General features: G+C 39.4%; 1 protein-coding gene and 1 long non-coding RNA gene across 2 annotated transcripts in view; both read right to left on the minus strand.

Moving 5' to 3' along the window:
• Positions 1-13,036, minus strand: part of LOC109928744 (ankyrin-2-like) — a 909,810-nt gene that overhangs the window by 555,431 nt on the left and 341,343 nt on the right. The gene's annotated exons all lie outside the window — the stretch shown is intronic.
• The window catches only part of LOC125487335, a 109,598-nt gene continuing 100,277 nt past the window's right edge, over positions 3,716-13,036 (minus strand). The window contains exon 3 of the long non-coding RNA XR_007265832.1: positions 3,716-3,905. This is a non-coding gene — a long non-coding RNA (uncharacterized LOC125487335). The remainder of the gene's footprint in view (positions 3,906-13,036) is intronic.

Here is a 13,036-nt window from a genome sequence, read left to right on the forward strand (position 1 = left end):
TGTTCTATGTTCTATGTTCTATGTTCTATGTTCTATGTTCTATGTTCGAAGAAAATTTGCTACAACAAAAGTTTTTCCTACCCTCAATGTACAGGATGGTTACCAGTAGTGAAGCTGAATGAAAGCATCACTTTTCTAAGCACATGCTCCAAAAAAGCATCAATGGAGGCAGCATAAGATAGTCAGTGGTTGTAATCTTCCCCAAGATAGTCAGTCATAGTCCAGTCACAGAATCCCTATAGTGCAGTGAGAAGCCATTCAGCCCATTGGGTGACACTGACTCTCCAAAGAGCAAACCGCCCACTCTAAACACATAACCCTGCATTTCCCATGGCTAACCCAGCTAGCTTGCACATCCCTGGATGCTACGGGGCGATTTAACATGGCCAATCCACCTAAGCTGCACATCTTTGCACTAACAGCCAGGTAACCTCTAGCAACATGAAAGCATCAGGAATTTCAATGGACACAGAATCTCAGGACAATGTTATATACAAGCATTCTTAACAGCCTACTTTTAAAACCACAACGTTGGTTTTTTAACTATGTCATTGGATTGTGAATAACCTGCTTGTCTTATGGATGTGGAAAACAATGGAATAAGCCATTGCAGACCAAAATCAGAATAGAGTCTGATTGCTAAAGAGAGGTAGAGAGAATCTGAACAAGAAAACAGATGCAGTTGAAGATGCCTAGAGATAAGTGCGCTGACAGAAAGACAACTTTAGAAACATAAAAACTAGGAGGAGTAGGTCATTCAGTCCATCAAGACTGCTCAGCCATTCAATACAATTATATGTGACCATCCAACTCAGTAGTACCCTGTTCCTGCTTTTCCCCCATACCCTTTGATCCCTTCAGTCCTACAAACTATATCTATCTAACTTCTTGAAAATATTCAATGTTTTGGCCTCAAATCACTTTCTATGGAAGAGAGCTCCATAGGTTCACCACTCTCTGGGTGAAGAAATTTTTCATTCTCCTTTCTCCAGATCCTGAAAAAAGGTGAAAGTTGTAGTAGTGATGCAGCAAACCAGCAGACATGAAAGCAGTGAAACAATTTGCTGGATTTGTGAACTATCCAAAATTTTTGACTAATTTGTCATCAGCGTCTGAACAGTTATACCAGCTTGTTGCTACGGATTTTCAGTGGTATGGGGCAGAGAATAAGAAGCAGTTTTCACCAGAATCAAATAATGATTGACGACAACAGCAGTGCTGAGGTGCTATGATCTTAATAATGAAGTCACCTTGCAATATTATGCCAACAAGACAGGACTTGAAGCTATCCCTATGTAGCAAAGGCAACCACTTGTACTTGCATTCAGGACAGTAAGCAAAACCTAAACAACAGCACGAGTTCCTAGCTATTATCTTAGTTTGTGAGCATTTTAATCAACACATGTTTGGGCAAGACAGTGATAGTGGAGTCCAATGTTAAGCTACTTCAGAGAATTGTCCTCAAAACACTTGCAGCTGTTCGACATCTTTGAAGAATGTTGATTCCTTTGAAAAGCTATCATCTGGCTTACAAGCAAGGCAAACAGAAGAACATTGCCAATAATTGTGTTGCAAGCCATAACTACCAGAGGGCTTGTAGAATGTCTGAAAGTATGCTTCAGTCACTCCAAACACTGTGCCGAGTGACAAATGGCCCTCAATCCACTAAACAATTGGGAAAGTCAACACAATAATGTCATCCTCTCACTATGTCCATTCAAAAGCAAAGGCCGAGCTGGCTGTGGGATCAATAAAAGATACCATAAGTAAATCAAATCTAGTGCTGTCTTTATAAGGCAACCCTAAGTGGAGAAATATATGCCTTCCAAAGACATCGAAAGTAGTACAGATCAAAGACTAATTTTATGCCACACCCAAAATTCTCTTCCAATCACCAAAACCAAACTACTGAAGCTTCAAGTAGTAACTGGTATGAGTGACAAATTCAAAGCGAAGTGACAAAAAACAAATTTCACTTTGATAAAACTGGCACATGGTTGTCAAAACTGACCACTGGAAAGCCAGATTGCAAATTTTCAACGCTCTCAACAACAGTTGAGTCCACGTGGCATCTCCGGGCCTGCATAGAGCAGCTGTCACCTTGATCATGTGCAGTGACAGTGAACAACCAGATATATATCATTACAACTGCCTTTCCTTTACTGTAGGCAGCTGATCAAGAGGATGTGAGCACAACACTGCATGTAGTATAGAACATGCTAAAGATTCACCATTTCCCAACAACAGAAAGTGATCAGCAGTAACATACTACAGCATCAGCTCCTACCACATGAACATTACCTGGAGAGAGAACATCACCCTAGTAGTGAGCGGATATCAGATGAATAGCCAATAGCAAACATGTACACCCCATCATAACAAATCCTGCACAATATCACGATTACAGATACAATGCACATGCAGTCTGACAGAAGTGTGACCTTACTAAAATTAACACGTAACACTGTTAAATGACTGATACTGCTCTTTGTTGACCATAGATATTGGGTAACAGAGGTAACTTGCAGTGGCAAATGACTGTACAAACAGATTTTCTTCTTTCCCCAATCTGGAAATTGAGATGTTTTGAGAAATAGATTTGTACATTGTATACTGGCTAGCTTCCCATTGTCATGGGATTTTTACTTCTGCTCCAAATGTTTTCACTTTAGTTTGTGGAAGCTGTCGAATACATTATAACTAACAAACAAACAAACAAACAAACAAACAAACAAACAAACGTTGGCAAGTAAAATAGAAATTTTAAAATTAAAAAGGAAGCAATTACTCTAACTTCCAATTTCAAACATTCACTTCCCAAACATGGTCTTTTCCTCCTCAATCCTCAATGTTCAAATACATTGAGTATCACCCAAAGGCCTCCCAAAAATAATTCATCTCATATTTTTCAATATTGGTCAATGTTGCAAACTATATGTATGTGCACCCAGATGCTGTGACATCAAGCATATGTCATGATGCAACAATAATCACAAACTGCAAAGTCAGTTGAAAATAAGGATGAAAGAGATCCAATATAAATTGGTACTACATATGCAAAGCAAATGGGGGAACGATTCCCTTTCAGCTTTCTTGGAACTGTATACAGCACCAATTACCACACTGAGGCCTATAGTGATTGAAACAAGGTCAGCTAGGTGGACCACAGGAGTGTCAGGGATTCTGTTCGCTCTAGGAGCCAGCTCTGACTTAGCTGGATCTGTGTCATGTGTTATGCATGCGTAAACAAAGGTGATGGGATACCAGTGTTTGTGGAGTTATTTCAGGCCAACGTCACTCAAAATTGTCATTATAGTTATGTTTTTAGGGTCACTTACCATTTATCAAACTAAGAACTGCCTTTTCTGAATTTTTTAACACATTAGAATACAAAGCAAGTCATTTACTAATTCTGACTCCCTGGAACAATCTCAATTCATGCCCGATTGGCTGCTATTTCCCATGAATATACCATTTCTCCAAGTGTCCTTATATTCAGAAAGTGCAACCACACAATGGACAGCTGGTAGTATTTATTACAGCTAGGACAAAAATGCAAAACATTATTTACCTTCAAAACATCAGCTTTTTCACTTGCATTTTGTCTGCTGTTGTCTGAATAATTTACTTGAACATGATGTAGATCATAATTTCCATGAGAAAAGCACTAGATCAATCATATTACATTACCGCCATGCAGGCATCGACTATTTAAGAGGGGCAAGATCAAGCTGGGAAGCATAATGAAGGCAAAGTCAAGTAGTACATCTGTGTCATACCAAAATTTAGCATAGATTAGAGTAATAATTAGGTTAATATGATCACTTTAATTTTCAAGGACATGTAATCTTGATAGATGGTAATAGTTGTCAGCAAATGATGGTAGTGTTGTGTAGCTTACAGAGCTGTTAAAGAGAATTAATAAAGTGTGAGGATGTTGCTGGGGGCAACAGTATATTTTAAACACAATTTTGTTACACAGTGTAAAAAAAAAACACCAAATCTATTTCAATGGACGTAAAATCTGCTGGATATGAAATTAGACATGAAACTGCATTTACAATCAATAAATAATTAAAATCTATTTAAATTTTTCCAGGCGCTATATTAGCCTAGGAGAAGACTGAAGCAACATCAGGAGAGAATCTGGGAATTAGGCAGTATACAATTTCAGCCATGGTTTTATCCTGAAACAAGTGTATTAGGTACTCCAAGTAACAAAAGGAAAAGGAATGCTCAATCTCACCCACGAGTTGCATCACTGATTTGACATAGCACATCAAGAGTTCTGATTGTTGGCATTCAGAAAACTGCAATTTGCCTCCAAAACCTACTTAGGACAGATCTGTCTTAATGCAGAAGTAAGAACTGAAACATTTGCAGTATTTACCCTCTAAGTTGTTTGGAAGCTAGGAAATGCAAGCACTAATCTGTGGACCAAATATTTACGGTGATCCTATTTCAATATGGATTTTAGTAATTTCTCATCTTAAGGCCTAAAACTAAACCCTTCCGCCCCATCCTCTGACTCAGGAATTAGTTCAATTCTATTCAGTATTTTCTTTGCAAAAATGGTGATCTGTTTCAACAGCTTCTAACATGACTTTTGCTTAATCTTTTCATATAATGTGGGTGGCACAGGGAAGGCCAGAATTTGTTGCCCACCCCTAATTGCTCTAGAGCTGAGCAGCTTACTAGACCATTTAAGGGGGCACTTCAGAGTCAACCATGAAGAAGGGTCTAGGCCCGAAACGTCAGCCTTCCTGCTCCTATGATGCCGATTAGCCTGCTGTGTTCATCCAGCTCTACACCTTGTTATCTCACATTGCTGTGGGTCTGGATTCACATGTGGGATAGGTGTGGCAAACATTCTTCCCTAAAAGGACGTTTAGATATACTAGATGGGATTTACAACAATCAGGAATTTTCAATTCCAGATTTTGTTTTTAAATTAATGAATTGAACGTATTAACTAAATTCAAACTCCACCAGTTACCATGGTGGATTCAAACTGGTGTACCCTGGGCATAAGCTTCTGCCAGCGACATTACCACCACAACTCTTTTAGGCATTAATTGTTTCTTTTACTAATTCAATTTTAACTCCTATCATCTGGATCTTTTGGTCAAAATATATTCCTAGATCTGGGAGATACAACAATATTATACTAACCCAGCCTCTAATTTAGATTTATAGGCAAACAGCCTACTTAGTACAACTAGAAAACATTTCAGTACTTGTTACATTAAATCAGTACCTGACAGTGAAGGATATTATAGTTCTTGGTTTTCAAAGTAATCTTCTACCAATGGTTTCAGTGCATATTCCTATGTAGGACTTATCTACTATGAACGTGCAATCTATAATTTGCCACAATTTGCAGTTGCAGAGATTTGTCTCATGCTTTAACAATTAATAAAACTCCAATAAACTACTCACTGAAACATTGGTTCACTTCATTCCTACATGCTGGGAACATTGAACTGAAGTCTAGAGATGCACTAATACAAATATAACAAGTTATGCAAGCATTAATTGTAGATCCAGATTTCTGAAATCAGATTAGTCCACTATTCAGAGTATATAATAATCAAAAGTGTTCCTTAAAAGGATATTGGAAATTGCTCTTATCCTTTTTCAAAGTATCCTGCTCTCAGAGAACTTGGGAGACTATTTTCTCTTTGCTAATAAAAATAAACAAACCATGCCTGTAGGCATGGCTCATAAGGTTTTCTTTTATTATGCTTGCAAAGAAAGCTAGTTTATTATTTGAATGTTTTTCTTCTTTTGACCACTTATGTTGAAAATAGATTGCAGGCCACACGGTTCAATTTTAAATTCATTTTTGAAGAGTTGCTGAATTCAAATTTAGTTGCCAGATTTTGTTATGGGCACATTGAAGAAAAAAAAATTCCATTATATACTGTCAATCATAATTTAGTGTACAGCATTGACAGTGAAGTTAGGATCTACACCTAACTGATTACTTTGCCAACTTTACATCCAATCCTTAGGCTCCATTGAACTATCTAATTCTCCAAATGGTGTTAATAGTCAGCAAAGATGTAAGATAATGTTACAAAATCCTGAGCTTAAGTGAATCTGGTTTAAACGATTAACTGGCTGACTTACCAGAGGAATCAGTTTACATGCAGTTCGGTGTTCAATATACAAGCTTCTTCTTAAAATTTTATTAACAAACATTAGTCATCCAAACACATCAATGCAGTACAATAAACCACATCTCTGATAACTGTTAGCAATTTGAAACAACCATTCAACAAAATGGTTTGGATTCCATGGGCTGAAAACAACATCCTGCTTTTCAATGATCAAATATTCACTGACATGAGGAACTACTGGTGAGGGGAAAAATTGGAGCAAGAGTAAGCCATTTTGCTATTCAAGCCTGCTCCATTTATTTCAATCATGGCTAATGATCTGAGACAATAATCCGTTCCTGCTTTTCTCCCATTTCCTTTTGTCCCTCGAGCTTTATCCAACTCCTTGAAATCCTACAATATTTTGGCTTCAGCTCTTTTGTGGTGAATTCCACAGGGTCACTACTGTTTGGGTGGTATTTCTATTCATACTAGTCTTATATGGTTTATCCCATATCTTTAGACTTAAGCGAGTAAAGTCAAGTGGGCAGTGAGTCCATTTTTTTTTGAGCTGCCCCTGCCCCTGCCCCTTTGTCTTTTTAAGGGTCTTATCCTGCCTCTACTGGAATTTAACTGGTTGTGGCAGAGGCCCACTGCAAGCACTCAGCCAGGTTGGCTGCCCCCTCGTGGGCTAGTAATGGACAGAGAGGCCCTTTGTGAACAAGCTTCCCAAACCTTTGAATCATAGCATCCCTACAGTGTGGAGACAGACTCTTCAGCCCAACAAGCCCTCATAGCATCCCACCCAGACCCATCCCCCTAATCTGCACATCCCTGGACACTATGTGGCAATTTCACACAGCCAATCCACCTAACCTGCACATCTTTGGACTGTGGGAGGAAACCAGAGCACCCGGAGGAAACCCACACAGACACGGGGAGAAATGTGCAAACTCCACACAGATAGTCGCCCAAGGGTGGAATCGAACCTGGGTCCCTGGCGCTGTGAGGGAGCAGTGCTAACCACTGAGCCACTGTGCCACCCCATCTGCTTCAGCCTCTCCCCAGGTTTCCTATCCGCCATGGCCTTTCAAAACCCCTATCATTCACTGCCTCACGGGGCCTGCCAGAACTTAAAGTCTCTTCCAGCTGCAAGTTGTGTACTGGCAGAGGCCACCATTCCTGGTGGGCTTCTGAACGGTCAGCAGTTCTTCGAGGCAGGACTTGCTTTTCTCAAAATGGGGAGAAGTCCCAACTCCAGTCTACTGATCGCACATTCACTGGTGGAGGAGCTCCAGCCCAACTGTTTAGCCAGGAATTGAGACCACAGCTGTTAGGAAAGCCCAACTAAGGAGTCACAGTAACATCAAAGTTAGTTGAGTTGTAGGAGTCTTTCCTCCAATGTACGTTAAGTGGAGCTTCAAGATAACCAAGGAGACCCGTGTGTAGGCAAGAACATGACAATCAAAAAAAAAATTTAAAAGCAGTGATGCAGCAGATATGTGAAAACGTCTTTATTTTTCAATTTGTCCACGTAGCCTGACCTGATAACAGGCATTGAAAAAAGGGATGGGCACTGGCTTTGGAAAAATTCAGCAATCTCTTTTAGCTTAGTCTGCGTTCATCTGGCTAGTGAGATACACAGTTTACCATGTCATTTGCACAGAAAACACGTCAGACAATGTGAAATCACAGAACATCACTAAGGTAACAAATGGGTATGCAGGTTAGCATTTGTTGGATTCTTCAAAGTCAATCGCCAGCCTCAAAATCCTTGGTTGAAGAACATACTGCATACTACTGGTATACAAGTCCAGTATGCATCATTCGTAAGTTTTACCAGCTCTCCATGTTGGATTATCTTCCACTGCCCTCCTGAGGGGCCTATTAACACACATGACAGTCTTCAGCAAATTGCTTAAATTGGACTGGATTTACTCCACATGGCAAGGAGTTGACCAGATGCGGAAGAGGCTTTGGGATCCACATCATTCTGGTTACCATAATGAAGACTTGGAAATTTGAACCTTGTGGCAAGCTGTTCGAATACAGATGACACTAACATCTAGCAGACAATGTGGAAAATTTCCCAGCTATGTCCTTCCAACCAAAGCCAGGAACAATTTACAGCCATTCCCACAAGATCTCCAAATCAGGACTTAGCTGCAGCCATGTCCGCACAATCTTTTTACTTCCTTATACCAGATTTAAGATCTGCACCAAAACTTAAGTTTAGCACTTTTCCTTCTTGACCCACAAGCAGCTAATGATTCAGCCTCACCTGAAGCTGCAGCCCGAGCCAATGCTCACCTCGAAGACCCATCATGCCTCAAATCTTCTTGCATTCCCAAATGGCCTGCAACTCTGCCCTGTATTTTTGCCCCATCCAACTATACTGACCAAAACAATCCACAGACATTCCTGTCTCCAGCTTCAAGCTAGGGTACCAAATAGCTGTAAATTATGCTGTGTCAAAGAACTTAAATGTAAGATTTCTTTTTAATTTGTTGGAAGATACAAGTCCCATTATAATATTGCATGGCTGAATTTATGATTTGAATATACCCTCAAGGAAATTGTCTGTAATTTGCAGACAAATTCAATAACATGCTACTTCTAGATAATCCACTTCTCAATCACTGCAAAATCTATTATTTCACTTGGGTCTGAACCCAACCTTTAACTTTATTGCTGAATGACAGAAGAAGCTGCATGAATCACTGTAGAATGACAAAGCTGAAATATGTAATTAGATAGGCCTGCACTGTGTTGTATGGCAGCTCAAGGATGTACTGTAAGGGTCAGCGCAAACATTTGTCTTTGTGATGCTGCTTTAATTTGCACTCAAGTATTTAAAATTACTGGACAGGATTTCTCTAAAATCTAATTTTTATACCATTAAAGGATTTTCCAGTGCTTACTGGTTTTATCAAAACTAGACAGTGAATTTTCATTGCAAATGGCCAAACACATTTTGAGCACGGTAATTTCAATGCCATTCTCTTGTAACCAGTTAGGGGCTCAAACCATTTATACAGTCCAGCTTCAATTTAAGATGACCTTTCCAGCATAAGCAGCCAGCTTGCTGACTGGAGGATGGTTTGCAAAGTCCAATGGCTACATGCCACAGAACACTACCAAAAAAAGGGGCATGTTCCTGAGGGCAAGGCAGACAAGAACAGGGGTTGCAACCAAACCAGTTAAAAAAAAAAAAAAAAAAAAATTTTTCATAGGACCAGAAGGACCATCAATACTTCTCCCAGCCCCATGAAAGAAAAAGAAAAATCACTACAACAACTTGAGGCATGTATCAGATACTCAACTGGACACTGGTTGCTCTTCCTTTGGTCAAGGACCCCAACAGGAAAGATGCTGCTTACCAACAGGTGTCAACCAATTGGGGCTGACAATTCTTTTGAGCACTGGGGCATAATTGTAAGTTGAAAGGCAGGAGGATTGGAAGAAAGATTTATTTTCCACTGAGTGTGGTGAAATTCTGGAATGCACTACCTTGGAGGGAAGTTCAGGCAGGAAACCTCAACTTGTGAAACGTACTTAGATGAGCACTTGAAATGTCAAAACATTCAAGGCCAGGGGTCAAGTGTTGGAACGTAGGTAGTGTAGATTTAGAGCAGTTCCGTCAGTGCAGACTCAATGGGCTGAAGGGCCTCTATGATAACATGGATGCTCTGCCAACAACTGCAGCTCATCAGAGAGAGAGAGAGAGAGAGAGAGACTTTTTAAAAAAATGCCTAGTTCCAGCAATATTTTCCGTGGAGATTAAAGATGAGTTAACTAGAAATATTCAATACTGTCTTATTCCAATTTTAACCTTAAAAGGCTTTAAAAATGCAAAGCACAAGCAGGAAAGAGTAAACTACTATTTTCTAAACGCACTTTTGCTAATAATAAACTTTTGTTTGTTATATTGTCCAGGAATTTTCTCAAACTAGTGTTGAAGAGTTAGATTATCCTATTATAAAAGGAGCAGTAGGCCATTTAATCCATTGAACCGGCACCACCATTAATTATGATCATGGTTAATCACCCAGCTCAGTATCCTGTTCTTGCTCTCTCCCCATACCCAATGACCCCTTAAGCTCTAAGAACTATATTCAACTCCTTCTTGAAAACATTCATTCAATGTTTTGGCCTCAACTGTCTTCTGCATAAAAGAACTCCACAGGCTCACCACTCTGGGTGAAAAAAATTTCTCCTCATCTCAGTCCTAAATGGTTTACCCTAGATCCTTAGACTTAAATACAAAGTCAAGCAGGCATCTTGCCCATCACCTACTAACCCTCCCCTGTCCCTCAGTGGCCTACCACATCTTTAAACTGTGACCTCTGGTTCTGGACTCAGTGGTCATCAGGAACATACCTTCTTGAGTTTATTCCATCTAGTCCTGTCTAGTTAGAACTTTATTGGTTTCAATGGTAACTCTTCTCATTCTTCAAAACTACAGTGAATACAGTTCTAACTGATCTCAGTCTCTTTTCATATGTCAGTCCTTCCATCCCAAGAATCACTCTGGTAAATCTTCATTACATTCACTTCATAGCCAGAACAACCTTCCTTAGACAAAGATGTGGTAGGCCACTGAGGGACAGGGGAGGGTTAGTAGGTGATGGGCAAGATGCCTGCTTGACTTTGTGTTTAAGTCTAAGGATCTAGGCCAAAACCGCACAAAATATCCCAGATGTGGTCTCACCAAGACCTTGTACATCTGCACCAAGACATCCTTACTCCTGGACTGGAATCCTCTTGCTACCAAGGCCAACATACCATTTGCTCTCTTGTTTTCAGCCAATGGTGTAAAAGGAAACCTAGGTGTCATTGCACCTTTTCCTTTCCCAATCTATTGCCATTTCTATGATAAATCTGCCTTCCTGTTTTGCTACCTTATATTTATCCACATTATACTTCATCTACCATTTACACTCACTCAACTTGCCCAAAATCACACTGAAGCATCTCTGCATCTACCTCGTAGCACACCCTCCCATCCAAATTTGCATTGTCTGCCAACTCAAAATATTGTCTGCCAATATTTTATTCCATCATCTAAATCATTGATACATATATTGTGAATATCCAGAGTCCAAGCACTGATCCTTCCGGTACCCCCACTAGTCACTGTCTGCTGCCAGAAAAAGAAAGAACTAGTTATTCCTACTTTTTGTTTCCTGTCTGCCAACTAGTTCTCTATCCTTTTCAGTACACTACCCCCAATCCATGTGGTTTAAATTTTGCATGCTAATCTTTTATGTGGAACATTAACCAAAGTTTCCTGAAAGTCCAAGTAAGCCATATCCACTGGCTCTCCCTTATCAACTCTACTAGTTACATCTTTGAGAAATTCCAACAGCTCTGGTCAATCATGATTTCCCCTTCATAAATATACGCTGACTATCACGGTTTTGCAATGCTCCACTATTAAATCTTTTAAAAATGAGCTCTAGTATTTTCCCTATTACTGCTATCAGACTAACTAGTCTATAGTATCCCGCTTTCTCTCTAGCTCCTTTTTTTTTTAAGAAAGCAGTGGGGTTACATCAGCTAGCTTCCAGTCATTAGGAACTGTTCCAGAGTTAGCTGGCCAATACACTCAATATGAAAGTCCACTTTCATAAGTATCTGGGATGTAGATAATTGCACCCTAGGGATTTATTGACCTTCAATCTCATCAATTTTCCAAACATCATTTCCCTACTAACAACTGCTTTCCCTCAGTTTCTCCCTCTCACTTGAGCCTGTGTTTGCCAATATTTTTGTGACATTATTTGCATCCTGCTTGGTAAAGACAGAACCAAAATATGCATTCAATTGGTCTACCATCTCTTGGTTCCCCGTTATAACTTCTCCTGTATGATGCAGATCCCACCAATAAAATAAAGTATACAAATGGAATCAACACGAGTATTAAAACGATCAACCAAAGGCATACTTACATCACTGTAATTAGGTCCAGGTTAACCTGCTGCATCGGTTCCTCAAAATCCCTCCCTTAACATTTTAGAATGATCGCCCACTTTCTTGGTGAGACCCTTTTCATAAATTATTTCTTTGCCCTAGGTTTTGTCACCCTTCCTGGTTGCACTTATTTTTAAAACAAAACAATGCATAAAATACATTGAGATGCTTTTCTTTTGGTGAAGATGTCCTATAAATGCAAATAGTTGTTGATATGACGGCATCTGCCTACTTATAACTGAGCTAGAATGCTACAAATAAGGTAAAACTTCTTTGGTAGATTAGGAAGGAGAACCGGATAGGTACACAGTACAAAAAGTATCACTCACTGCATATCTCCAGATTCACTTTTAAAGAGGCATGCGCTCATGAAAATTGATGAGTGAATAATTTGCATTTTGTTTATTTGGCAGGAAGAAAGCCCAAACCAAAGAAGTGACTTTACCCTCTGCCATGCGCAGTTAACAAGTAGATTTGATTCAAATCTACATTGTAATGTTCATTTACAAACAACTGATGGAAAAATGCAACATCTGCCTATGAATATGGTGCTCCTTGGCTCCCAATTGGATTATGCCTCAGCTCATAAAAACAAGGCTTAATTGAGCTGTGCAAAGCTGGAATACTCCCAGATTCAATTTGCAGTCTCTGTTGAGTTGTCTGTGATCAAGTAACAGTAGAAATGTTAAAACTGACCTTCATGCCCTCGATCAGTGGGAAATATTGACTAGAAATTTTCTTCAGGTACTAGAGTGTGTGTGTGTGTCAGGTATTGCTTACAGTTGGGTATTTATTGTATTTTGTTACATAACCTCCTGAAAGTCTACAAAAAAAAAAGGAAAAAAAAAAATTGCTTTGGCCAGTGCATGTGGAATACCAGTCCAAGTAGGACTTAAATGTCTTCAGAAGAAGAGGAAAATAAAAATAAAAATAAAAATAAAAATAAAAATAAAAATAAAAAT

This window comes from Rhincodon typus, chromosome 1 (genome assembly GCF_021869965.1).
Source record: "Rhincodon typus isolate 14 chromosome 1, sRhiTyp1.1, whole genome shotgun sequence".
Classification (NCBI taxonomy): domain Eukaryota; kingdom Metazoa; phylum Chordata; class Chondrichthyes; order Orectolobiformes; family Rhincodontidae; genus Rhincodon; species Rhincodon typus.